Source organism: Macrosteles quadrilineatus, unplaced genomic scaffold (assembly GCF_028750875.1).
Source record: "Macrosteles quadrilineatus isolate MER2022 unplaced genomic scaffold, UCM_ALF_1.0 Scaffold_9__3_contigs__length_116548681, whole genome shotgun sequence".
In the NCBI taxonomy this organism is placed as follows: Eukaryota; Metazoa; Arthropoda; class Insecta; order Hemiptera; family Cicadellidae; genus Macrosteles; species Macrosteles quadrilineatus.
In genome coordinates, this window is record NW_026542602.1 from 104,630,350 (window position 1) to 104,656,386 (window position 26,037).

Sequence of the window (26,037 nt, forward strand, 5' to 3'; positions counted from 1 at the left end):
ACAAGCATTCCATTGGCGACTGGCAGCGGCAGCAGCAGCCGTGGCTAGTGACGTCATCTGTATTAGCAATACGCATGCGCATTACGCAGCTGTCCCGCTGACTCTAATCACTGCATTCTGGAATAATTAAAAGTGGCGGAAAACTTAAGAGAGAACATAAAGTGCATTCCTCTATTGGAATTCAAATGAGAAACCTGCCAGCCGTGTATGTCATCCATTATAACACAGACGTTCAGTCACCTGGGTGAATATGGGGAGCTGCATAGTGCATAGTCTCTGGCAGCGGCATAGAAGTTATTTAGTCAGTTCATGTCTAGCTTTTGCCTCATCTATGTTTACGATCCAGGTATAAAATGTGTTTTCACGGTCAAGCAGGGGGCGTGTAAGCTATTATTGGTACTCACCAAGACAATATACAAAATTTTATTTAAATTAAAGGGGCCATTAATAAGGGACCCATATTACTCATAGATAGCACATCTGGTTGATTGTCAAGCGATTACTATGAGTACTCGTGTGTTAAACTTCGTATACATAAGGAGAAATAGGTGTTACGATAGTTTCGATCGTGAAATTCAGAACAATTGTTGCGGCCATAAATTAGATTGAAGTAGGCCGGAGAAATTACCTAAGAAATAATCATTGAAGGGACTTGTAAGTTACAAGTAGTAAAGATTTTAAGGGATATCTGGTGAGGTCACGGTACCCTGTTTATGAAACAACCCTCATGACATTTTGCCGTACCCCGAATATATATTTTATATCCGGTTTGTTACACCAATGAGGGCGCGTTCCCCTGGACTCATTCAACCAGATTGAGTACGAAGTATGAGTACAACCACGTACTATAAACCATTTAAGTATTTAACCTCTACATATCGTTAAATTCATACTCCTCCACAAGGTCTTACTTAAAAAATGAATAACTCAAAAACTAGCACGGGACAACAATAAGCGTGTGCGGCTGCGCAGTGTTCTCCTGAGGATGGCGTCATCAACGTTATGACAACGCGTGCGCTACTACTGTACTCAGTACTGGCCTGGTTACTGGTGAGTGGACCGATGAAAGCCAACCGATAAATACCCCTGGTGACGTCACTCTTATGAAACGTGGTTTGGACATTCCTCCAGACCGCGAGACAGCTTCTTGGAAACCTTCCATGACTGACGAAGCTATGATCAAAATATCGGACATCCGGTGTCTAAATAATTAGTTGCTCGTATTTAAATTTATTCTTAAGATGTTTCTGAACAAGTATCAAAGACAATCTGACCTCACCCATTTCTCCGGTTAAATTGAAAAAAGTCATTCAATTTCATAGAATTTATATGAGAGCAAATTGTGTGCGCATATGTTCATGCATTTATGGTATAACACTGACATGAAAATCTTTACGACATTTGCCCTATATCTACGGTTATTGAGAAAAATTGAAATTAATTTTGACGAAGCATGAATTTTGTTTGATTTCTGAAATACAAATTCTTTTCTCAAACAAATCGTACATAGCAGTGGCCCTGTTACGTGAAAATTCCTTTTACAGCAGGGTTTATATATACAATTTAAGTTGTAAAATATTGCAAATACTTAACTGTATTGTCCAAAAAGATTATACCGGGAGTATATAACGTACCATGTCAGTCGTTACATAGTAGTGACCAGATAGTGAGTGAGTGGCCTGTTAAACTTTAATTCTAACAAAGAACAATGATTGTTAATACGTCTAAAAAACGAATTTACATTTGCTTGATTGGATTTTTACTAAAATATTTCCCAAAAATGTAAGATTGATTCCCTAATTAAATAACATTAAATTTAACGAGTACTTAAGTTTACTGCTTTAGGGAGGATAATAAAGTGTGTTTTTATGTAAAATATTAATAGCTTAGTATAAAATAAATATATTTGCCAAGTTTGATCAAAAGATATCCACAAATAAGCAAACTGCAACATTTCCTACATAAGAATAACATGGGAATTTTAAATTTAATACTAACTTCGATTTATCTCAATTATAGGGCAACCCTTGTAATAGCCGGGATTTATGGGGACTTTTGACATTTTCACCGACTTTAAAACTGTGCAAAATGTATATTTAGTCCGAATTCATTAGGTCGATTTTCCTAATATTCTTCCACTATTACAGTAGTACTAATTACTGATTTTTAGACAAGCCTCTAGTTACTAAGACACAACCAAATCCATAATGCCACTTAACGACTTCCTCAGAGTTCGACGATTCATTTCTACCAACACGCCTGATGCTGTTTAAAACAGCATGTTTATAAACAACGCCATGTTGTTTATAAACAAAAAACAACCTCTCTTCAGTTTGTGCCACTCTATGCTCTAGAGTGGTGCTGGTACAGCCCCGCCCACCGCTCTGCTCGGGCCCCGGACCCATCCGGACCTCGAACCGACTGTGGACTACAGGCAGGTGCCGCTGGCTTCAAATTGCCCACATCACTTCGCCCACAAAAACAGTTTGTTGGCTCGATTTAAAGTGAATCACGACACGAATAACTCGTCCCTTATTACTTATAACACGCTCTTAACGAAAATTGAACTGGCGTCGAATATAATGGCTACGGAACAGTAATTACTGACATGGAAAACGGCTTCGGATCGTACTTGTGAGTTTTCCTTATAATTGAGTCTGGTATCATGAAAATGTTATAGGCCTGATTTAAATTACTGTTTGGTTTCTAATTTTTAACATGCATTAGAAACTATAACACTAAGTATAACCAATCCATCTATCTAAATTATTAATACGCTACATGAAACTTGGTGAACGATAAGGGTTTTTTGTTTTTAAGATTTAACCACCACATATTATACCATACCCCAAAATGTTCGTATAGGTGTGAAGATTTGAAAGGACCATACATTTTTGAAAAAGTTCCTTAGGCTCTGCCCCAGTGGCTTTTAAAGAGTTCCCATGTTATCCTTAAGAAGAACATATTTGTTTAGGCCCCTACATTATGATGAGCTGGATAATTTAATTGCTGTTAATATTTTGCAATTGCAATTTAAGAAAACATGTACTACAAACATGGTTGAAATAAAATATTTACTATTTATTACAATGGAAAAAGCAAGAAAGCCTAGATAATTTGATATACTAAAAAGAAAACTGAATTAACACTGTGCTGCAATTCTTGAACACTCATTGAAAGAGCCGATTTGCAAACTATGGAAACATAGGAAAGTCATAGAACACCGCCAAAGACAAGAATTGGAAATATTTTTTATTTTTATTTTATTGTCGTTATTATGGACAACCTAATGCTGAGTGGGAACCAGTTATAGAAAACACTGAAAAACACAATCAGCTTTTGAAAAATGGTAAGATATTTACAAGAAATGATTTATCGAACTGTACATCGTGAGTATTTCCATTATCTTTGAGTGGACTCATCGGAAATTATGGCTGTTTTTCGTTTTAAAATAACGCCTGCAACACTTCACAAATGCGCGAATTCGAGCAACAGGTGCACTATTATGTAATTAAAGGATGGCACCTTACTGGTGCAATCAGTAACACAATCAGGTGTTTCTGCACTTTAACAACAAAAATGTCCATAATTACTGGATGTGTATTTATTGGAAGATATACTAGTGGCTTGTAGGGACACAAGTCCCAGAAAAACACATCCATATATAAATCCCAAAGTACCCATGAACTTTTGAGAATCTACAGGTCACACACCCAACAACCATACACTTAAAATGTTCAACATGACGAGAAACCTTGCACAAAACTATCCGTCATTTCATAAATTGCCCTTTTAGGTCGTAATTCCTTTCTAAAGGGAACTTTCCATAAATGTTAAAAATACCTCAGCTGTACTTATTTGTATGTTATTCTATCAATGTATTACCTTATTAAAATCAGGTGTGATTATTTTTTGTATTACTGTATTCTGTTTTGTAGTAAAACAGTAGAAAATTTAATGATGGTGCTTGATGTGAAATCTGTGCGTGCATACCTTCAATTTAAGACCAAAATTATGAAAATCGGTCGGGTAAAAGAGCTAAGCCAACTCCGAAAAGAAAGGCTAATATTTTTTAATATATACATTCACAATGTTATAAATAATTGGTTTACTGTACCAATACAAGTGTAATGACAAAGTTTGTTTGCCTTCGGCTTTGCAAATGAGCTTTACAAATTGCAAATCGGACCACTGGGGACGGAGATACGTGTAAATAATCAGGCAATTTGGCGGCCAAACGACCATGATCTGGATCACGTGCCCAGTTGTTTTTTTTTTTTAGCTCCCATAGGTGTTAAACAAAGCCCCGCAACAAAACTCAGGGGACATATTATAAGTGCACACGAGACATGGCCTAGAGTCTAGACTATAGTACATTGCAGAATTGGCTGGCTAATGCTAATGCTAATGAGTAATCCAAATGTAATATTGCTTTGATAAATCACGATCAGCTGTATTGGAGGAAACCAAAATCAGCAGTAATTGGCTTCTAATGCTATTCTTATGGAGAACATTTTAAGCTATATCTAATTTTGTGTTTCAATTTTGGGAATTTAAATATTTTTCGCGCCGTCACGCGATCGAGCACTCTCCCGTCATTCTACGACTTCCCAGTCGCCCACAATTTTGACACAAAGAATCGGCTTATGTAATTAATATATATGTTAGTGAATTGAAATAGACAAAACTTCAAAGTACTTACTCTGCTAAACCTGAGACATACCTGAAACATAAGAAAGGAAAACGTTATAAAAAGTCTCTAGCGTTGACAGTTGACATAGATACTGTTAGATACAGTTCAATGAAATGGCGACCATACAGTAGACTAGACAAGTAGTATAGACATGCTGGCAAGAAAATACTGGAGAACATCTCAAACACAGATGTTTTTGTTTACCATTAGGTTTACTTGAAAAACAGCATATGCAAATATAGTCCAGTCAATGAATGCTCAAAAGGGGGGTGTAGAGAACATGGAGAGGGGGAAATTTTTTTCTGCGGGAATGTGTTCGGGGTAGTTAGAAGATAAAAATACCAAAAGTCCCCGCCCCTGGCCCTGCTGCTTCAGCGGGGGGAGGGGGGGGAAGACCCCATTTTTTATTTTTTTACTTCTACACTGAAAACCGTGCATCGTACGGAAAAAATGTAAATTATAAAAAGAAAGATGATGAAATTCTCTACAAGAATGGTCATATTCATTTCTTCCGTATATGCATTGGTTTAAAAGATATTCTCAAAATAATATAAATATTCTTAAATAAATTGATTTTTCATGCGTTTTTTTGTCAAATAAGTTTATATAATCCATTAGCCTGTTGTTGTTTCACATCAATCAGGATAGAAAACATGGATGTTTTTTAACATTAACCTATATAATATAATATATCAATCGTATATATTGTGTTAAAAATAGTGTATATAAATTTAAATAAGTTATGTATATTTGTCATGGAAACAAGTAATTTTGGCATAATTATTACACTAAAAATTAAAAAGATTATAGTTGTAGCTATATTTGTCCAGGTTTATTTATATCAATTACCGAAACCAAGACTTCATACTATTGTTCATGGTCTGGCTCACTTGGGACGAGAGGGTCCGACTTCTGTCCCAAAAACTGGTGCCATCTGGAACTGAAAACCACCATCTAGGACATCTCCATCATTCAATTATTGTTGATTAGACTCAGTATTGGGTATCGAAGTGAGAATTCGGTGTAGGCCTATATATTCTTCATCTTCCTCATTCATCAGAATGGGCATTTCATGTAAACAGTTCCCTTAGCAGTTCTGGCATAACGGAGAACAATTATTGGACATTTTCTTGCATGCGCAAATTGCACATCTGGCACTGTTATAATCTTTAGTACATTTGCAAAATACTTGGTTAACCCTAGAACGGCCAAACGACTTTTTTAGTGGTTGGGTTACGGTAAGATGGTGGCCAAACAACTTTTTTAGTCGTTTGCTACAGACCTTTTTTCTAGCAAATATTTGGAACTGATAATATGCAGTAATCACAACACAGATTATACCATTGGAAAGACAATCAAATGAGCTACAATTTCCATACATTATATACACATTTACGTCAACTAATAACGCAGGAAAAGTAAATAAACAAAACACATATTTGAGTTTCGCGCCTCGCGGGCTTTATCGATCGGGCAGCAAAGGCAAAATCAGCCATTTTCTAAAATATGTGGCAAAGCTATTCTACGTCGTAGATGATTTTGATTGGTACCACTGAATCCAGGGACTTTTTCTCTACATTCTGTCCGTTGATAGATTTTGTCTAGCATTGTTAGTTTACAAGCTGTGATTTTTTTACAAAGCCTCTATAAAGAGATTGCGTAAGAGTTGTCTATATGGCCAAACGACTTTTTTAGTCTTTTGGAAAACTATTTATTACTCTGCATGTATTTTGACGAGGAAAAAAAGAAACGTATGAAAATAAAGGGGAAGAAATCCTCTTTCGAACTTACTATTGTTGAAAGTTTCCTTCAGTGATATTTTTGTTTTTCCCTTTGGTCAAACTGATGCAATGTCCAATACCTGTCGCGCCGCGATCAGATGTTTTCATTATTTGGGTGCGTGCAGCTGTTGGTTTATAAACTAAACATTTATTTTTGATTCTATGGTTACCTAGTATACAAATCTTATTATTTTGCTAAATAGATCTTATTTGGTATAGTAAACAGCGACAATTATTCATTATAATAGAGAAAGGAAGAGTAATTTGTTGACAATTTAGAGCAAAACTTAGTGCTGGATCCAAAAATGTGTTCTTTTTTATATTTTGTTGCTTCAAAGAGTAAAAATATTTTTTATACCCAATAAACTATATATCTTTTAAATGAGCATACAATTTCAAACATTTTGTATATCTTGAAATTTGTATAGTCTAAATATTTATTTTTTTTCTGACATTTGAAGTTCAAAGTTTTTTTTATGATTTTCCGTAAGTAAAAGCAAATTGATTTTTTCTAAGTGAAATACTATATTTATTTTTTAGCTATTGCATGTAAAATCATATATTTTTTGTTCTTTGTTTACTTCCCTAACATAAAATATGTGTCGTTTTCATGTTTTTGATCTATTTCTAAAAGTAGGCCTAAAATGTATATAAGTATGTAAAATTCAGAAAAAGTGCAGAGTTTTACACTTTTGAACATAACTCAAAATGTTTTATAGTAGTTTCAAATGTTTTGACATATTTATGTAGGGAAATCAAAGTAAAACAATTTGTACATCTTGAATTTTTGAAAAGAATCAAAATTAGATTTTTTGTGCTTCCATACTTTTGAAAATTTGTTTTTGAAAATTTATGATTTCAATTTTTTTTACAAAAAAATATTTTTATGAACTAGATTTTTGTATTTGGATGATATATTTATATTCTCTAGAATGTCCCAAATCCGATGGTATAAAATATTATACGTTTTGGTAAATAAATAAGAGTTTTACAACTGTGAGAGTAAAACGCTGCACAGAAGGCAAAAACTGCCTGGCCCTACAGAAACACTCTATGTGGCCGTTCTAAGGGATTAACTGTTCCTGGTTACTATAATTTTGGTGTCTATTTTCAAATGAATATCTACTGACCAGTGGCGGTCCCTTAGGGGTGGGAGGTATATATCCTCTCCGAAATATTTTATTAGCTAACATAAATACTATTAGCTTGAAGATATTTTAGAGCTCAAATGCATATCAAAATACGTTATTGTGCTTTTAATTCCACATTTTTTCGGGGGGGGGGGGGGGGGTTAACCAAAGTAGGCCCCCCCCCACGGAAATTAAATCCTGGAACCGCCACTGGCCACTGCTACTGATTTTTTCAATCTGTAGCGTCTTTCTTGGTCTGCATATCGCAGACACTGAAGATCCCCTTTGAGTTTGCCATATAACCTTATGCGTGAGAAATAGCCCATCGATAACCAAATTAAAAGTCGTTAAAACTGTTGTTGGTTGGGTCCAAAGAACTTAAACAGTGCAGGCATTTTTGGTCTTTACTCATACCACTCTCATTAAATAAAGGGAAATGGAGCAGGTTCAAATCGTTAAGAATCCTTTAAATCTTGATAATTTTTTTAACTTATACAAATCCTTTGAAACAGAATTAAAGGTTTTGCTGCAACGTTTTAATCATTGATATCGATGGTTGAACTCACAGAGGACAAAGGGAGAGCCATATTTTCCCGTGACAGCCTGTTGTCTGCAAATGATTACAAGCATTACAGCATCGTAACAGTTAACGGATTCATCTCCTACAACCCCAGATGATATTGACATGATGCCTTGAGTTTCGGGGAAGAGTGGGTGATTTTCAAACATTGCTGTCAGTTTGGAAATATTTGACATTTTATCATTTGTATAATTTAATCAAGGACAACTCTGTTTGGAAAACCAACTACCCTCAGAAATGTGGGATTGGGAGCGCAAAAAAGGTAATCTATTCCCAGTTTTAACCAATGAACCACCTAACCCATGAGATATATTGGGCTTGTTTTTTGCAAATATACTAAAGATTGTAGCAATGAAAGATGTACATGCAATGAAATGTCCATTAAATGTTCCTCGTTGGCCGATATGCCAAAACTGCTAAGGGGGCCGTTTAAATAGAATGCCAATTCTGATAAATGAGGATGATGAAGAATATATACACTGCACTCTCACATCGATAGCAGATATTGAGTCTAATGAACTAGAATTGGATTATGGAGAGACCGAGACCATGAACAATAGTATGAAGTCTTGGTTTCGGTAATTGATATAAATACCTGGACAAATACATCTACAACTATAATCTTTTTAATTTTTAGTGTAATAATTATGCCAAAATTACTTGTTTCCATGACAAATATACATAACTTATTTAAATTTATATACACTATTTTTAACACAATATATATACGATTGATATATTGTATTATATAGGTTAATGTTAAAAAAACTGTTTTCTATCCTGATTGATGTGAAACAACAACAGGCTAATGAATTATATAAACTTATTTGACAAAAAACGCATGAAAAATCAATTTATTTAAGAATTTTTATATTATTTTGAGAATATCTTTTAAACCAATGCATATACGGAAGAAATGAATATGAAATGAATATTCTTGTAGAGAATTTCATCATCTTTCTTTTTATAATTTACATTTTTTCCGTACGATGCACGGTTTTCAGTGTAGAAGTAAAAAACTAAAAAATGGGGTCTTTCCCCCCCTCCCCCCGCTGAAGCTGCAGGGCCAGGGGCGGGGACTTTTGGTATTTTTATCTTCTAACTACCCCGAACACATTCCCGCAGAAAAAAATTTCCCCCTCTCCATGTCCTCTACAACCCCTTTATTGACTGGACTAATAATATTGCGAAATAAGCTAACACAGACAAGATTAGTGATTTATTTAATCGTCGTTATACAGTATGATCACAACAAGAACTCTATAGCTAGAGCCCCTGCTAACAAGAATACTGTTCATAACGTGCTGGCTCAAGGATATTTCCAGAACTATATTTTTTTACAATTCTCATAATGCAAATTCAATCTATTTCTAAAATCTCACATATGGCCTTAGCCTAAGCCACTGTGATTGCGACTATTGGTATAAAATTTCACGCCTGTCGTCCCTCCTCCAAGAAGCATTGTATTGACTGAGGGTTGCCTGATTTGCCCCCGGTTTTTGTGTTCGGCCTCTCCAAGATATTCTCGTTTGGCATTGAACAGCTAATGGGTCTATTGTAGGGGAGACGATGCTCCAATTACAAGCTTCGGCGTAAGAACACTCAAGCAGGGGCGTCACCTTGGGGGGGGGGTAGGGGGGGGAGCCTCCCCCCCCTAGAATCTGAAAAGAGAAAAGTTGGGAATTTCCTTGCCACGAGTTGGGACAGTTGGGAAGTCAGATACAAGAAAAATATATTTTTAAACTAAACAAAATTTAAATATTTGCGAAAATCCATCAAAGATAAAAATTTCTTTGACTTGGACGAATAAACTTGACGCTTCTTTGATTTCATTTAACTTGGATTAAACAAGGCTAAACACGCATTATTTTAAGAAATCAATAATCAATTAGCGGTATAGCTTGTTGGAATTTCGTTTACGAGAAATTTTGTTCCTTATTGGACGTATGTTGGCTACCTTGATCCTGTCATGTGTTGAGGATTCCGAATGATTCGTCTACGAGACTGCGAGTTTGAATTTTGAAAGTGCAAGCAATGTAGCTCTTCTGTTCAAATATGTTTTTTGTTAGTATTTACAAGAAATTCAAAAATATTTTTGACGTCAGTCACATGAAATATATTTTATACCTTTTTCGTGGTATTTGGAGCAGGCTAACTGACCAGAGTACTTGCTAATAAGCAGATTAAAATAACATTAAAGATAGGTTTTGTGTATCGGTATTACCTTTAAAACTCTTATTTTTTAATAACCTAAATGGAATATTTATTCTCTGAATAAATTTAAAAATCTACACAAGTTATTTATCATTCCTAGTTAAGGATTTACAAAAATGAATCAACTAATCACTCTTAAACAGATCTACGTGGATAAAACATAACCTAAAATTGATGTTTGACTTTCACTATAAGTTTTATTTTTGTCTAAGTTCTAGTTTGATGAAGATGAAGGTTAACATTTTTATTGTATGTATAAGTTTGTTTATTATCAACCAAGTTGAACGTTTTTATTTTATACGAGTCTTATTTTAGGTTTATTCTTTTCTAGACTAGAATAATATTATTCACAACACTGACATTAAAATTAATATTTCATCATTACAAACTTGTTTAGGCCTTCCCTAGTTGTAAGTTTTATGAAAGTTAAAATGTTGATCTTAACTTCTAAAAGTATTTTAATTTCACTATTTTGCAATAAAATATTTTTTCTATACTAATTTGTACTCTGAGGCTTATTTTATATCCCTACAGTTTTACACTGCTACGTCTGCTACCACAATGGTTTGTAAAGTTTTTTGGATTTGAAACATTACTTGTTCAAGTTTTTTTTTTAGTCATAAAATTTAATTATGAAATGATAGAAGTTTTAGAAATTGAGTAGTTTTGTATATATGGAAAACTAGCTATGTTTTGTTAATGCAAGTTTATAAATACTGAATTGAATGTTACTGCAGTTTAGTGGTATAATAATTTGTAGATTTTTAAAAATAGTACAGAAATTGATTTCTAAAAAAAAAAAAATAGTTGGGAAATCTATGTTAAGTAGTTGGGAAATTTGAGGCTTCTCCCCCCCCTGGAATTTAACTAAGCAACGCCACTGCACTCAAGGAATAAGTTGAGAAAGAATTGAAATGGAACCTCGAGAAATACAGTCTATCAATTCAGTTTATTTAGTTAATGGCTCAGGATTGTTCATTGTTCTAGTAGGCGCCACCAATGTTGGTGTTACGTTCAGGATGATAACTACTTTAGCATATTGCTGCATCAGAGAGGCACAGAAACTTTAATGGCAACCTGACAGACTATAATTTATTTGGTTAAGTTCCGAAAACATTTGTTTACATGTGTGGGTGTAAAATACAACAAATAAAGTTAAAATCTCCGAAATATGCTGGGAATAAAGTAACGGAATGTTTTTAGGGATTTCCTTTGTTATTTTCTGGTCCATATAGCCTTAAATGCCAAAATACCTAAGACTGTTGTCAGTGAAGGTGATTTAAGAATCCTTGTTCAGTTCTAACAAGCCAGTATGAGGGTGTCTGGGCACGCGGACAGCTGGCGTAGCCCCCCGAAACTTCCTGTCTGTCACCGAGCCGGAAAATGGGGCGACACCTCGACCGTGGCGAGGCCCACCAGGAGACGTTGGAAAAGAGTGTGTCTATGTCTTTATTCCGTGATCTGATGCATTAGAATACCTCAGTAGATTTAATATGAACTATTAAACAATGAACTATGAATATTAAACAATACACATACAGTATGTATGATATTTGTGTATATATATATATGAGTTGATTGATGTTTTAACAAGTGGTGAACGTGCAGCGTTCGTGTCGTAACACTTCGGCCCAAGTAACACTTCGGCCCAGTAACATTTCGGCCCGAAACCCTCAGATGTGGCCTACGGTCCAACTCTCTACCTGCCCACTAGTAACACTTCGTCCCAACAAAATATTTGACAGGTTAGGTTAGGTTAGGATATGTAAGATTCCACCGATTCTCCGTCATGTGAGGTCAGTGAATGCAAGGGGTGACGGTTGGGCGACATTCCACCAGAGGGTGGTTGCAAAGTATACAGGTCATGTACCTCTTACTACCTGAACTGCGTTCCTCAACCCTTGTCAATTTTTCGTCGGGCCGAAATGTTACTCCATTAGCTTATTTAATCATCTGTAAAAGCGAGTGGGACGAAGTGATACTGTTTTTCTAAGAAATTTGAGTTTGGCCGAAATGTTACTGGGCCGAAGTGTTACTACATCGCAGCGTTATCACGACGTGACATGTCAGATCCTGCTGCTACTACTATCCACCATCCTAGGAGACATCCAAGGAATGAAAGGCAATTCATCTTCCTAATCTACTGTCCTACCCATTACATTCCTGAGACAGCATTAAGGTGAAAATAAATTAAAAGGGTAATAATCAGGTTATCGTAGAGCGGTGCCTGGAACGTCGGCAGGTCCGGGCCGGGCGTTGTTTTCCAAATCAACAACGGCGCGGGGGGAGAGCGGGTAATATTCAATTACTGTCCAAATTACAGGGAGACTAGAGTAGGGTTGGCGGGGGGGGGGGGCGGTCAAGGACGAACAAGGTCGCCGACTCAGGACTACTGGATAGAACCTAGAACCTGCTACTGCTAGACTACTTGTCACAGGTATATTAAATATGCTGTCTGTATACAGAATATACTGGCTAGGCTGCGAGAAGAATCTGGGGACTTTAGGCAGTATCTTTAGCAGGCCTAAGGAACGAGATAAACGGATAACTACACCACCAACTACCTGCAGAGTAAACGAACATTAATCCGTAGTACAGTATAACTGAGTATGAACTTGATAAGTGAACGAACGAACATGTTTTGGCATTGGAAAGAAATGATGGTTCGAATCACAGGAACATTACTAGTCATGCCAGTATTGGCACAGCAAACGTTTGTCTAAAAAGTACAAGTAAGCCACGTATTGATTGTAGAATAGAAAATCAGTCGATTGCCACTTTAATTTCTGGTCTGGTAGGAATACAAACTTAACAAGATGTGCAAACCATTCCCAATCCGCTCACTACAGGCTATGCTCCGCACGTCAACTCCCTTGCACAAAACCTCACACTTGAACGTCCTCTTGGGCTACTCGCCTCTCAACGGCTAATTCAAGAGTACCTTTAACAAACCTGGCCATTACCGATATCCACTCCACCCCCTTCAAACAACACCATAATCACATGTTCGCTTTCATTGTTTAATTTCCCTCCTCGTCGACATATTAGCTGGTGAACATTATAAGAGCATTCACAAAAGCCCGGGGGATGGGCGGATCGAAGCGTTGACAATGGAACACAGCGAGAGGGGAAGAGTAATGAGCGTAGACTGTAGAGCTTGATACGCGTCATAAAGTCTTTCGATTCTTTGTGGAACGACATTAATCACCCCGCTGACTAAGATCTGTACTTACATCATTGGATTGGGGGATTCTTTGTCATTGGAGGAATTGTTTTATGTGAAAATATTTGTCTAAACAGTTGCATATAAAAATTGGGATTTGTGTGGCGGTATGTATTAACACTTTTGGGGGAATTGATGAGGCTGTTGTTCACTCCAGCATAGATTCTTATCGTGCCCGGTTTTACCTTGGTGCAGCAGATTTTCACGATCAATTAATTTCAATTACAGACAGAGGGTGTACTGTGTTCAGTGCGTGAACCTGCGGACCAATTAGCCAGGACATTCCACACTAATTATGCGCGTATCTCGCTCCAACATCTTCCATCCACCGTGTCTGCCGCGTCGTGCGAACCGCGATCCTCCTACGTCTAGTACACTGTACACGAGGCTTAGGTAAATCATTCCACTTCAGCCTGTGAGATAACTACCGCAGATCAACTCGGTTCCTGCAAAGAAATTATTGTATTGAATATTCCCAATATGTTTGGTTCGTTGAAATACACTAAGATCGGATTTTCCTGGTGTTCTTAGAGAAATCTTGAGGTTTGGTTTTTTTACTCGAGGGATAAGCACGAAAATTGGGAATTCACAACACAAGGAATTACTTTAAGTTTGTGTGATGCACTATTTCCAAGCTGACGATATGACGTTTCCGATTCTATAGATACTGTCAATGAAAACCCACAATGAGACACTTGGCAGTTGTTAAACAGTGGAAGGTTCAATTCAGAATGCAATACCTCAACCTGGTCACTACGTGACGCTCAAAGATTACGCCGCTCTGTTTTTTCATTGAACAGATAATAACGTCTCAAATGACGAATTATCGTTCCAAACGAAAACAACCGAACACCCTAATCCAGGTCAACGATATAGTTCAAGCACGTGTCCCTATAATTTTCCTTTCATTAAACGGAGTAGACGACCATTATCTGGTGGACTCCTGGACTGTCGGAGTTAACCATCCTGGTCGTGACATACCATCCACCTGACCCACATATCTGCGGCAGGCACGATATCATGCAGTGATTTATGGTTAACAGGCTCCGTTACTGCGTTTGCATCCACAGCCGAGCAATCAACCCACAATGGCCTTTGTGGCCGAGGCGGTTGTTAAGATTTGCAATCAGATTCTGGAATGAGTCTCAATTGTTTCCAAGAGTAAGCCCACGTTGAAACAAAAGTGCGGCCCACGCTCTAAAAAGGGGGTTTAGCCAAGAACAATCGTTTAAAAATTTTCCCGAATTTAAACAACTATACAACCCTTTGTAATAAACTTGATGCTTAGGAAAAAATTTGAAATCAACCCCGGAGGAATATCTCTTGAGCACTGTCGGGAAATGATTACCACCTCAGCATCGACATAGAAACGATTTCACTATATTTGTCTTCAAAAATAATGGAATATGTTCCGTAACGGTGTGTAATTCAAGTTGTGGGAACCTTTAGGCATATACTTGGATATCCTGAGTTGGGTAGCTGAGTGGTTATAGTGTTCGCTTAGTTATCACAAGGTTGCCGGTTCGATCATGAGAAAAGTCAGTAGATTTTTGATGGTTCGAAACTGTGCCCAGCTGTTCCTGATCATTGGGCTTCCTGACTGAAACAAGTGATCCTGACTGATGAACCAGCTGATCTTAGTCAGTAACAACGCTACAAAGAGAATCTCACAACATTCTACACTTACCCTTCACTCGTATTTGGGTTTAAATACGCACCTAGGTGGCGTCCACTTTTTAAATAATTGATTGATCGTTATTGAATATGATCGGTTTCGAAGCCAGTTTCTCTCGAATTCACACTTTATATTTAAGTACTAATCTTAATTAACTATACTTTTACCAAACAATCTTTTTTTCAAATCGCTACAAATAGCATATAAGATTTGTGGACTATATTTTTATGCAGCACCTACTGTTTCAAGTAAATTGTTGTAAGTTCCGTTTGGAAGACTCTACACAGAATCCAATCGACAAAGAGCTTCAGGCGTTTAGCTGGGGCGGAGTACCTCGTCGACTCTGTTATTTATTTCAATCACTCAACAAGGCGCGCGCTACAGACACGCGAGTCGCTAGTCATGACACACGAGTATCAACTCTTTCTTTCAGAACGTATAATGTCCAGTAGTGTGAATTCTCACTGCCACATTTCATTTTCTTTGGAATGTCGCAAAGAAAGATGTGTTTGAGGAGTTTGATCTGGGGAATTTCCAAAGCAAATCGTCAACATAATGTATGACTCAAGTTCGGTAGACCTAACCTGATGTAAATACAGGTTACTTCGATCCGATCCGGCGTGCTTTGTTGTCTCAATCGTTTATCGGGATACAGTATTATAAGTGGGTGACTCTGAGCTCAGACCTCGAACGGGAGAGCGAGCGCCTATTAGAGGTATATTGGTACATCTGTGCTCTCTAATTGGTACCCTACTAATAATTGGTTAAAGCAAACACAAAACTCTTGGCTATCACCAGCTTTTGAGTATAGGGTTTTTAAGTAGGCCTATATTGAGCTTTAAAATGCAATCACTACAGTTATAAGTAAAAAAGTAGTAGTTTTTGTTGTTTGTTACAAGAGGATTAATTTACTTTACAAATCCAAGTTATAGTAGCTGACACAATGGTATTGCTCAGCAGCACCACCTTGGGAGCCGTCCGTTCCCAACAAAGCCGGTTTCCCAATTCAATAACGACCAGATTCGTTTCAGCAAGGTGCCATTGTCGCGGTCCGTCACGCGGTAACGGCCGGTAAACAACGACACTGATTAATTAAATCCGATCGTCCGAGACGACAAAAAGTGAGGTTATGAAGCGGAACGTCCTTGTTGGTAATCATGTTTCAATCACCGGCCACCAGGGGCGCCGCTCGCGCCTGCGCGGACCCCGCGTCTGCGCGCTGGCAGCGCCGAATCAGCTGTCAAAATAAAACGACCTGCCTCCGCGCCGAGGAATGCGGTTCCGCGGTATCTCGATGGATGGCTGGTAGCAACGTTTCGTCAATAAACCGAAATGGATCTCGGAGCTGTTATCTACGGAGCGTGAGCTTGTAAAATCCATTTGGACTGGATAAATACTCGAAGAATGCAATAAGGAAAATAAAACACGAAATAATCTAAAAATCCAGCAACCAGTTGTTCTCATGGAGCAATTTTTAGTTTTACCATTTACTATTGGATACTTCAGTCTACAGTATTGGAAGGTATTACTTTAGTTAATAAGGCCCCTACTACTTTAATACTTTTAGTAATTTATCATTGAAATGGCGACCATACAAAGTAGATATTTTAAGCCAAGTATGAATGGAGACGAGTGTAGGATGAGTGGCACGATCTTGTAGTCTTAGTGACTAAGGCCACAGAAAACGTTAAGGCCGACATATTTGCCGAGAACTGTAGATGGCCGCACGAAGTTGGTTTAACTGGAGTGCGACCATACATTTTGAGAGCGGCAATGACTTTAGTGCTCGTAATACGCACAAGATTTTTCCTTATAATATCATAATTAGCTTATAATATCAACTTTTTAGTTGTCGGCCTATATAATTTGTCATTTAGGTTATTTGTGTTATTTAGGTTATGTTACTTGTTTACCGGTTGTTAGTTTTTATAGAAACACCAATGGTTGTAAAATCAGCTGATTAGCGAGCGGCAATAGTAATTTACACTCAAGCACACTAAGCAGAAATGAGCTATAGGCGTTCTGTTTACAGATGTGGCAATGTGACCATTTCATGCAGTGGTCGGAAAAGGCAAACCACGACAAATCTTCAATCGTCCTATGAGGTTCAATTTTCCGTGATGGTTCTAGAAGCACACAACAGGAGGATTTATAGGTCCTTGTAAGGATTTACAGAGGTACCGGCGGAAGGAGACCACTGGCGGAAGCACGGAAACCTTTGACGAACCCTGACTTCCGCCGAGCCTGGGGGACAGATATAAGGATGTGAACACATGAGGAATAATGAGTGTTGAGATTTAGGAATAGAATGCGCGTTACGACACTTCAGTATTACAATATAATAATAATTTCAGCTTAATTACGTGGCAAATATACAACCATCATAAAATTACTGTGTTAAATGTCTGTTCGATCGCCAAACACGGTATCGTATTGTACTAAATTGGACACAAATTGTTACATGAAAGTTTTTTTTTAACTTTCATCTATAACCAAAAACATCAAGGAAGTGCTGAGCAGCCATAATGTGTACACTGGTATTGATGCAAAACGTGTTTTGCGATAGTAAGAATAAGAATATACAGAAAAGTATGAGTTAAGATTTTGAACAAACGCGGTTCTTCTGTACAAACAAACGCGGGATGGGTGCATGATTGTTGGCCGCAAGGCCGCCAGTTGAGAACAAACCCAATGATATTTAAACGTGACTAAAAGAATCGATCGCCGTCAACTTCTCTCGTTTATCCGAATCTTCCTCTTGTTTATGTGTGTTTGGCACGCAACTGGTTCCACATTCCAAACCACAAAGTTTTCGCCACTCTACTGCCCAACTGACGGTCGAATATATCGTTAAACGTTGTTAAACCTCAAAGTAACCCTACGGAGTGGGGGTTTCCCGGATTCACTCAGGCAAAATATGGGAATATGGTAAAATTTTGTAAGAGCTTTGACTAGCAAGATGAGTAGGGTAAACATCCTTTTTCTCTTAAGCTATAACCAGTTTTAGAATAAAATGGTCGTAGGTGAATTTAACAACCAACAGTGTCCGCTAGTGTCGATTACTGATTTCTATCATACACGACGACTTTTTAACCAACCCATAACGAAAGATCACTCACTACAAACTTCGGGATTCACAACTATTAGAATAATTCCCCAAAAAACTGACTAAAGGCCCCCCGAAACACCCAAGTGGAGAGAAGGCGGCCCGCTTCGTGAAATAAATCTTCCCCGACGTGCATTATACGATTGGCTATTCTTCCTAGAAGGCCCATAGTATAGTTGTTTGCCCCTCGCGCCAAAGTAAACAGACCCCGGGGGTGCAAAGACGCCGCGCCACGCCGGGGCAGCTGGGCCACAACACTTGACAGTTCCAGCAGAGAAATATAACACGCTCTTCGACGACTACAATGACCATTTTGACGAGTTATTCAGTCAGGGCTTTTACTTCAAAACCTATAACTACCCCAACACTAGACTTTCCCAACATCAAAGTTTGAGCTATAGGCCTACGCGAGTTATGAATAAGGATGTACACAAACGTAAATGCATGAACCAAAATTTAACAGTCTATAGTCACTACAATGTCCAACTTGCATTATAAATAACACTCAAATCTCTCCCACTATAAACACCGTCCATACACACCAGAAAAGACTAAACAATGAAAATAGACCTTTTCTTCTGTAGGCTTAATCAAACAAAACATGCATTCCCGGCTCCTAAGATCCGGATAGACAACAGCTCGCCCCACAAAAAACCTGCACAGCCCAGAATTTAGCACTGTACTATGGCTAAGCCATTCTATACCCAAGACAATTATTTCGAGGAACAGAATAATATTTGAGGCTCGATCCGACCGCCACACGTGAATGTACAGGGTGAATAAAAAGTCAAGACCCCCATCTAATATTATTCTAAGTAAATATACAGAGATATGCTTTTGGTGGTCGTGCAATCTTAACAGTAACCCCAAGTTTCAATTAATAATTTTGAAAATGTTGAGTGTCCCTAAAAATGGGGGATTTTAGGGCAAATCAAAACTTTTATATGCAAACCCCCTCAATTCACTTTTAAGTGTTTACAAAAACTTCTATCTATCTTTTCTCTATCTAAAATAGTAGCCAATATTACCATCACATTGATTCTTTTTTATGTGTAGACTTCAATACTACCTTTTTCGATAGAGAAGAGATGACAAACTCTGGTTTTCGCCATTCATTAAGTTTTGGGTAACACATAAAAATGAGGTGTCACTTGAAGGGGGTATACATTTCAAATTTTTTTAGTTGCCCCTACAAATTTTTGGGGACAATCAAAGTTATCAAAACCATTAAATGAAACTTCATAGTAAGATTACACGGCCACCTGTGTATGTTTACTTAGAAAAATGTTAGATGGGGGGGTCTTGACTTTTTATTCAACCTGTATAGGTATCCTATCAAAACAAAAGTATCAGTGGGGTCTTTTTATTGACACAACCTATCTGGCGTAGCTGGTTTCATAAAAAAAAAGAAATAATAAGGTAACGTTGAAACGCTTGTTAGCAAAGACAACTAGTTCATTTTATAAGTCCAGCCATATCATCGATTCGTTTCCAATGCGCAAACAGTCACTCGGATTAACGATAAGCAAACTGACACAGTCATACCTTCTTTTTTTAGGTTAAAATTTTTAATTTAATTGGGTTAGCAAAGGTGAGTCGGTGGCTCAGTTGGTAGTGTCACGTTTCGGGCCCAAGGCAGTGATGTCATGGGTTCGGATCGACGGATCCTGGTTACTGCCACAAACATTTTATCAGTACAGTTCACCTTTGTACTGTACCGGCTCACCCCTTGCTTTGCTGGATACATTCCACGCACAGATCTGTAGCCTATGTGGACGGGCAAATGCAAGGTTAAAAGAGGCCGCCAACCTCTATAAAAAATACCCCCGCCGGAGCAAACCTGCAGACTAAGCGAATTTCCATTTCCCTGATTGGATTTACACTAAAATGCCTCCTTAAAAATATCACATTTATTCCCTATTTAAATTAGTTTAACGAGTACTTAGGTTTGCTGCAACAGGGAGGGTAAAAAGCAGTTTTTTTGTAAAATGTAATAGTTTAGTATGAAATTAATGCATTTTCCAAATTTGATCAAAATATGTTCATAAACAAGCAAACAACAACAGTTTACTTATTCTCCATAAAAATAACACGGGAATTTTAAATTTACAGATTTTTGGAATTTTCTCCGTAACCATTAGGCGCATATTGACGCTTCAATATACTAAATTATTTGTTTTTTTAAGCTCTACAAAATGGTTTGGAAAGAAATTGCTAAATTTTTAGTTTTTAGGGTAAAAAATGGGAAAAACCAATTTTTACCCCCCATAATCCCCTGTTCCCATAGTCCGATCAATGCTGGTTCGCGAACTCGTTCGAATAAACGTAGGTTTACACGTTTTTACCAAATTTCATCAAAATCGGATCATTTTTGCTCGAGTTATCGTGCTAACGTACACATATATAAATAAATATATATATGAATTTAAACGGATGATGTTTTTGGTCTCTAGGGACCTCAAAACAAAAAGCAAATCGGTCCCGGGTCCAGGTCTTACCATGAGTACTACGGTAATAGCTTATTCCCTAAAAATAGGGGAAATTCGCTAAAAGAGAGTTACTATGGGTTTTAATAGAGAAATCACAAAAAATTCCAATAAATTTTGAAATTGAAAGCATTGAGGGTTGTAAAGGCGGGGACACACTTGTCATACACTCTTCCGATCCTACTACGATCCGATTTGCGGGATTCCAGAAGGATCGGTGCGGGATCGGAGGGGGTGAACACACATGTCATACACGCTTCCGACCCATGCCCGATTTCCTCCACCGGTCGATCAACACTTGCCAGTCTGATTTGTAAACTACGTGCAGCAGAAGGTGGTAAACATGTTCAAAAACTTTGGACTTCGGGATTCAGCCATGATGGTGGTTTGTCTAGATGAAGAGGAAGAAAGTCAGACATCTCTGGAGGGCAGTGTAAAACGAAGAATTTGGGTTCATTCTGTATGGAAAGAAAGTTAGGTGGTTTACTTAAGTGCCCATCTTGTATATTAAGCACATTGGGTTTTCTCTCTCGAGTTCATTTGGCTTTTCTACCCGTCCGATTTTCATGATCGAGGTCTCAAATTGAAGGTATGCACGCACAGATTTCACATCAAGCATCGTCATATATTTATCTTAAACCATTATTCTTAAACCTTAAGAATAAAGGTGATTTTTAAGAAACAACCCATCCTGCATCCGACAAACGAATAGACTGCAGTGTCGGTGCGTGATCGGAGTCAAAATCGGAGTAGGATCGGAGTATGACGTGACGCGTGTCGGAGAGGTGTAAACAACCGCGTTCAAAGTTAAGTACCATTCCCCTCTCCGACAGTCGTACCACAGTATGATCGGAGTCGGATCGGAAGGGTGTATGACATGTGTGTCCCCGCCTTAACACAGAATGACTCTTTATTCTCAGTTTGTGAAAACTGTGAATAGGGCTACACAATTATGGAACCATAGATATTCAACAACGTTTTTAGAATTATATCCATGTCATATGATCCGATTTAAAATATATTGTTCTTTAAGGTAAACGCACCAGTAGCTGACAGTATAAGAAACTATACGCACTTAATAATCCGTGGTTTTGAATAAATAGGAACTAAAGAGATATTACAGATTTTATGTGATTCTAAATTTAGTGTAGTTTTCAAATTTGTCATACAAAAAGGGTTTTTTAAACATATTTTATAACATTTTTAAACTTAATTCAACCTTTGTACGTGTTCCAGTGGCTGACAGTGAAAAAAGTGCTTGTACCAGTAGCTGACTGTCAGTTGTAGCTGACACTGGAACTATAAATATACTATATAGCTGCTAAACCTAAGGGTTTTATAATTTATAAGACGAATAAAATCTAACTTAATAATTAAATTATAAAATCATGTAAAACGTTATTAAGAAAATTTATTTTACATATTTTAAAATAAAAAATATTTACATTAAAAAATATATATATTTTATATATATTTAAAAAATAAATTTAAGATAATTTGGCTTATTAATTAAAAAATTAAAACTTGTGAAATAGCATGCAAATTTCGATGGGTAAAACCAATTTAATATTGTGCAAGTAGCAAATATCCCCTGTCAGCTAGTGGAAATTGTATGGCTTTTGTGTACCAAAGCCTGACATTGATATAATTTTAAATCCAAACCCCCTAACACCCCAATTTTGTCATGAAATTGTCAACAAAGGTATAATTGATAAAAATAATGAGCCTAATCATTAATACTATTTAAGAAATTTAGCGAAATGACAAAAAACCAAACTTATCTTCTTAACAATTTCATTAGGGGAATCGACTAAATGTGATGTGTACAGACAGGGTCGCTTTCAAACCACCACCATTCAGCGAGTATGGGCTAAATTTCACTGATTTGTTTGTAAACAAATCAAGAATAAACATATGTTCTTCTAACAATGCAATCATGTGTACATATTTTTAGGAGACCACATTATAATGTAAAGAAACTCAAACTGTCAGCTTCTGGAGCACTGTCCTAAGCTACTGGTGCATTTACCTCAATGTCCCACATCAATATTTTTTAGGATGCTGACTATTTTCATAATTAATTGTATTTGTTATCTATTATTATGGGCACACTCAAATTAAGCACCAAAATGGATGTCGGCACATAAACTGCACACATGGGAGAGAGATAGCCCTGAGGGCGCCCTATAACTACGCGCATCTACACTTTCGAGAAATCTCATGGTTGATTAGTTAACAAAGGGTAACAACTGAATAAGAACTAACTTCTTGTCAACTTGTCATACATTACCTTTATAGCGGTGATTTTTCTGTATACTATGCGCTTTAAATATAATTATTATGTTAACAAACCTTTTTGTTCATTATTTAATTGGTCAGTATTTTTCAATTAAAGTCCCTTTTTTGTTGGTCTTCCTCCTGCTTTTAGGGACTTCCGTTGTGTTTAGCCGCTCATACGCATCTGGTATCTGACTGTATGGATTTCAAATTTTTCAAAAACGAACAAAACATTAGGGTGCAGTGAAGAATTAATTGTCATTGACACCGAGAGTGGAAACTCTCACACCCGAAGGTTGTTTGCCACAAATCCGCTGTGCAAGCAGCCCAGATGAGAGGAGGAAAGAGAGCTGTTTCCATGGAAGTGTTACTACACCATGGAAACAGTTGGAAACTGTTTACTCCTCTCATCTGGGCTGCTCGCACAGGTGTAGTAACACTTCGAGAGCAAACTCAAATTTCTAAAAAAACAGTGTAATGCTTCGTCCCACTCGCTTTTACAGTTGATTAATAAGCTAATGGAGTAACATTTCAGCCCGACAAAAATTTTACAAGGGTTGAGAAACTCAGTTCAGGTAGTAAGCCATGACCTGTATTATTTGCAACCACCCTGTGGTGGAATGTCGCTCAACCGTTACTCTTTCAGAATCCGTGGTATCTCATCCCCACCAACCCCTTTGTTTACAAAGATGTTGCAAATTTTAAAGTTATTCGTAAGAGTGAGGTCTAACTTACACCTAACCTAACCTTAAGTGGAAATTAGTATAAATGTTTAGTTAAAAATTACCTTTTCAAAGCCTTTGCGGAACGCAGTTCGAGGTGAGTTAATTTGAAATCTAATGCCTTTTGTTAGTTTACTTAAGTGTTGTTAGTGTTTTGTATCCATTCTCCCAAATAGTTACCGTACCGTACTGAAGAACTGTCAAATATTTTTTTAGTGGGCAGGTAAGAGAGTTGGACCGCAGGCCACATCTGAGGATTACGGGCTAAAATGTTACTGGGATGATGTGTTACTTGAGGTTGAGCCGAAGTGATACGACACAGTTTCCATATCTTAAATACATCTCTGTTTATATAATCACAGAAGTTATCTTGATGCTTGCTGGCAAGATGGTGGATGAGTTTTTAATCTGTTGAATCTAAACTATACTATTTAAAACAATGATAACAAACTAATAAGTTTAAATAACAACTTGAAGTACACACCTCTACAACCGAATATCTAGTAAACAGACCATGTTAACAGTTAGCCTTTAAAACAGCAACTGAGTGATAGTCCACAGGCATTGAGAAATCATTTTGACACATAAAAATGTAATTCATCGGTCAATGTTCTTAACTTAACCGTTTTGCTGCCAGCATTTTTCATCCGTATAGGTAATCAAGAACCGCTGAGGCCATTTTGTACTTAAACGCAATGCTTTAGGCCTATATGAAATGGTTACAGTATAACTTAGGCCTAACTTTTTTATTTTTGCAAATATTTTAATAAGTTAGGCCTAAAACTTTTTTCTAGAATTGGGGTAAGCTGTGCTAATATCGATTGAAACTATAGATTCGATTAGTAAACCATCATGAGATTTTTTCATCATCAGCAAGATTGGTTAGTTATTTTAGGTTATGACTGTTTAATTTCATAATAGGCCCTAAACTTAGATATATTTAAAAATATCGATTATTAATCAACATTTTCTGTAGTTTCAATCGATATTAGCATAGCCCAGTTAAGAAACTGTACCCGAAACACACGGCGTGTACACCTTTCTGGCTTCATTCATAACTCATATCTTAAAATTCATACCTAACTTTACCTTATAGCCAAGAACAGTTTGGAACAACATGGATATATTTATGCCAATCAAAAAGTTCCTCCAGTTTTTAGAAGATCAAAGTTCTCTATTAAAAAACACAACTTTTTACACAAAATAAAAAGAAAAGACAATAACAAACCAAAAATATTTCACTTCAACTCAATAAACTCTACTCAAAGAGGCGATTCGCGATTCCCGATTGTTGTTGTAGAATCAGAATGTTGATGTTGACACTTGACTTGGAAAGTTGAAGTTAGGTTCTTCTTCTTCACTTCACTTGATTCTGCTCCTGTCCTGTATTGCTTTGAAAGTAAATCTCCTTACCTCAAAATTCCGACACAAGGACACGGAGCAACGGAGCAGCACCAGTCAGTACAGCCATAGATAAAACCATAGACTAACCAACACATAAAACATACTCCTAGTCTATACCATAGATAAAACATACTCCCTTGTGTTGGTTAGTCTATGTCTATACTATGGTCCTAACAGCGACAGTTGGTAAAAAGTGTTACCACCTTACCACTTACCACTAGAAACTGAACTGAATGTCCTCTTCCATTCCATAAACTCACCACTTCACGGTGCCTGTGAGTATGACAGAGCACGAGCACATATTGTTTGGTACTTTTTAGCGAATTTCCCTAAGCTATTACCGTAGTACCATAGACAAAAATTTACTCTATTGTCTATGGTAGTACTCATGGTAAGTCCTGGACCCGGGACCGATTTACTTTTTCGTTTCGAGGTCCCTATAGCCTATAGTATAGGCCAAAACACCATCCGTTCAAATTCATACGGTATATGTGTCCGCTAGCACGATAACTCAAGCAAAAATGATCAGATTTTGATGAAATTTGGTATAAACGTGTAAACCTACATTTATTCGAACGAGTTCACGAACCAGCATGATCGGACTATGGGAACGGGGGTTTACGGGTTAAAAATAGGGGTTTCCCATTTTTGACCCTTAAAACAGAAAATTTTACAATTTCTTTACAAACCATTTTGTAGAGCTTAAAAAAAACAAATAATTTGTAGTATGTTGAAGCATTATTGTG

General features: G+C 37.2%; 1 protein-coding gene across 1 annotated transcript in view; it reads right to left on the reverse strand.

The window, feature by feature from the left end:
- The window catches only part of LOC129002594 (rho guanine nucleotide exchange factor 10-like), an 83,391-nt gene extending 58,229 nt beyond the window's left edge, over positions 1–25,162 (reverse strand). The window contains exon 1 of the mRNA XM_054430516.1: positions 24,977–25,162. The gene's annotated coding sequence lies outside the window, so the exon portion shown is untranslated. The remainder of the gene's footprint in view (positions 1–24,976) is intronic.
- Positions 25,163–26,037: the final 875 nt, after the last annotated feature.